Source organism: Delphinapterus leucas, chromosome 1, assembly GCF_059928025.1.
Source record: "Delphinapterus leucas isolate spDelLeu-1000000601 "Yukka" chromosome 1, BTC_Dleu_Yukka2, whole genome shotgun sequence".
In the NCBI taxonomy this organism is placed as follows: Eukaryota; Metazoa; Chordata; class Mammalia; order Artiodactyla; family Monodontidae; genus Delphinapterus; species Delphinapterus leucas.
The window spans coordinates 144,082,393-144,086,193 of NC_143129.1; the positions used below are offsets into that span (position 1 = coordinate 144,082,393).

The 3,801-nt window shown below is 37.0% G+C and overlaps 1 long non-coding RNA gene across 1 annotated transcript in view; it reads right to left on the reverse strand.

The window, feature by feature from the left end:
* The window catches only part of LOC149750747 (uncharacterized), a 40,272-nt gene that overhangs the window by 6,093 nt on the left and 30,378 nt on the right, over nt 1-3,801 (reverse strand). The gene's annotated exons all lie outside the window — the stretch shown is intronic.

Here is a 3,801-nt window from a genome sequence, read left to right on the forward strand (position 1 = left end):
AGGGAGGAAGGGAGGAAGGAAGGAAGGAAGGAAGGAAGGAAGGAAGGAAGAAGAAAAGAGAGAGAAGGGAGATATTGACCAAAAATAACCAGAGAGATGCACACACATATGCAGATGAGAGACACAATGAAAAACAAAGAAACAAAGACAGAGAAGTAGGTTAAAGAAAGATAAAGGCCAACCGTGTCCCTGAGCTGCTATACTGTGATAACTGGTCCACAGCAGGTACTAATAAATATTTTGAATGAATATGGAATGAAGATGGAGAGGAAGACACCCACAGATGGACAGGAAGGGAATAGGATAGAGCTCAAACTTGGTGCCTGCTGTTTTCTCAACACATACTCTATAAGCAATGGAAAAATTATAAGTCGGCCAAGAGCGCATATGAACATGAGATCTCTGATTTCAGCAATGGCCTCCAAAACCTAAGGGTGGGACACAATGTCTTTTAGCCCGCTAAGGGCCAGGCCAACTCTGGGAAGAGACTGAACAGATCATAAAATTCTTCTCTGAGATCAACACAATAATATGCTGTTTATCCCATCCTTGATTGATTCCATGGGGCAGGAAGAAGCGGAACATGCAGGGAGTCTGGACACCTGGCTTCTGGTCTGGACCTTGAAGCTCACTGGACAGTCAACTTGGACAGTCACTGTCCTTCTCTGGCCTCAGTCTTCCCAATTAGAAAGGGAGTGTGGGATGGTAATTGGACCAGATCACTTTGCCTATCTTTTTTTTTTTTTTTTTTTTTTTTTAGTATAAGAAATTTTTGTTTCCTAACAAAATCATGGGCAAAAATCCAATATAGAAAACTGATTAAAAATGAAAAATGAAATTTCTCTGGTTCAAGTTAGATGAGAACTCAACAGAGCAAAGACAGCTCTGCTGAGCACCAAGGTACCAAGGAACTCAGAAATCATCTCATCGGGGTTTTTTTAAGGTGCCCTACTGCTCTCTGTATTTCTATACACTTCCGTTCTGCAGAGCCCACATGCGTACTCCTCAAGAGGCCTCGATGGCTGGCTTGCCCAGGACCACCTTTAGTCCTCAGTGAGAGGGATGCAGCCATGGGTCTATAGGTTAGAGGGCCCCACACATCACTCACACACACACACACACACACGCATGCACACACACACACACGTACACACACACTGTGGACTGGGGCTTAGAACCGGCACAGGGCCACCTATCACACAGCCAGTCCCTGGACCAGCGCTGTACTGGATCCAGGAAAAGCCACCCTCTCTTTCCCTCTGTCCCTGAATCAATGAGCAACTGGGCCCAAGTGCTGTTAGAATTTGTGCTGCCAATATCGGAAACAACCCTGCTTCTGAGAGCAGAGAGAATTGAGGGGTGGAAGTGCCGAGATAGGAGAAAAGACACATAACTGTCAAATCCTTCCATTCAGATAGCACAAATGCAATCGATTCTTGCATAGCAAAGTATTGTTTCCAGTAGTGCCGAGTGTTCATTCTCTTCTTTTTTAACATTCCAATTCATAATTTCAAAGGCATTTACAAATGAACACAATAGTTACAGTAGCTAAGGAACACTCTGTAATATTAAACAATTCAATTGCTCAGAAAAGTATATACTATATGAAGGTCTAGAAGAAACAAGAGTGAAGTGATAACTCCTTATAAAACGGTATCTAGATGGCCAATGACTGTTAGATTTTTTAATAGTTTTATTTTCATTAAAATATATAAATATTTCTAACTAAAACTTCAAAAAAATAAATGAAATTTTACCTTTAAATATTTTATAATTTTGATATTCATCAAATACAATTTGTAGTTCACCTTTTGATTTAAATATCTTACAAAAGATAACTTTTTTAAAAAAATTTATTTATTTATAGCTGTGTTGGGTCTTCGTTTCTGTGAGAGGGCTTTCTCTAGTTGTGGCAAGCGGGGGCCACTCTTCATTGCGGTGCGCGGGCCTCTCACTATCGCCGCCTCTCTTATTGCGGAGCACAGGCTCCAGACGCGCAGGCTCAGTAATTGTGGCTCACGGGCCCAGTTGCTCCGCGGCATGTGGGATCTTCCCAGACCAGGGCTCAAACCCGTGTCCTCTGCATTGGCAGGCAGGTTCTCAACCACTGCACCACCAGGGAAGTCCACAAAAGATAACTTTTTAAAACAACACATGAAGAATATGTTTTTACTTTTACATTGATTAATGAGAATATTCAAATTATATATACATTAAATACAATTACATTTTATTTTCAATCCTTTAGATCATTGAGAATGAATAAAAGTTGTGATCATGATAGAAATAGAAAGTGAAATTCAGAAAAGAAAAAAGCTAAAAGGAATAAAGAAGTAGAAAAACTTAAAGAGAAAGTCTGCCAAATTTTTTTATTGAAAACAGTGCGGAAAAAAAATTTGAAATTCCTAGAACTAAAAACAAAACTTAAAAAAATGGCAAGATTTCCATAGTATCCAAAAAATCAAGTGATATTGAATATTGGCTTGATGTTCTGAAGAATAGTGTTGTATGTCTAATATTTATTCAAATATAATGAATGATACTTTAAATGGGACTAAAAGCACAATAGTTATAGACCACAATGGAAAATATTTAGATTTAGTTAAAATGATTTTGACATTTGCTGCTATAATAGCAGAACTTGCAAAATTATTTTTTAAATAATGGGAAAAATGATAGCTCTGCAGGATGAAGAATTCAACATGAAATTTTGAACTTAATGAGGAATAAAGAGGGAAGACATTTTATTTTTTAAATTTTAAATAACATAAATATTATAATATTAAATAATATTGTTCAATACAACTACTTTGTAGCAGGTATAAAAGTCATGTGGAACAACTGGAAAACAAATTGAAATTAATGATATTAGATTCATGTCACAGCTCTTCTAAAACATACAGATTTTGATTTAATAAAGAACTGGAAAAAAATCACCTTAAGTTTTAGGCATTGATTTTAAAAATTGTTGAGGGTAAGCCTATGATAAAGATGCTAACATGGTGAGTGAAGGAAAGGGTATACAGCCAGAATCCACAAGTATTCTTGGTACACAATTTAAGTTATTACTAGAAGATTCGGGCTCAACTGGCTGATACCAGTTATCATTCTTTAGAGCAATTCAAAGATTATACTCAGTATTTTCAAGACCTGCTCAAAGTAGTAAGATTTTTTTAAATTAAGATATAATTGACATATAACATTGTATAAGTTTAAGATGTACAACAGATTTGATACATTTACATACTGCAATATAATTACCACGGTAGTGTTAGCTAACACCCCTGTCACTTCATATAAGTATCATTTCCTTTTTATGGTGAGAACATTTAAGATCTAGCCTATTAGCAATCAGAGTTGTAAGATCCTGATGAAACACATATTATATTTGACCTACCAATTCTCTCTCTAACACAAGTCAGGAATGCAAACTAATGGCATTCAAGTGCTTAGATATAATTTCTTGTAATTTTAAAGCAATTTTATCAGGACACAACTTACCTTAAAATGCACCTATTTTAAATAAACAGATGAGTTGTGACAAATGCATACACAGGTGTAACCACCAACACAATCAAGATAGAAAACATTTCCATCACCCCAGAAAGTTCCCTCAGGTGCCTTTCCTGTCAATCTTAACTCCCACGCACTAGCCCTGGCCCTAGACAACTACTGATTGATCTACTCTGTGTCATTATAGACTAGTGATGCCTGCTCTAGACTTGCATATAAGTGGAATTATATAGTACGTAGTCTTTGGCATCTGCCTTCTTTTCACTCAGTATTTCTACTCTCACTCAC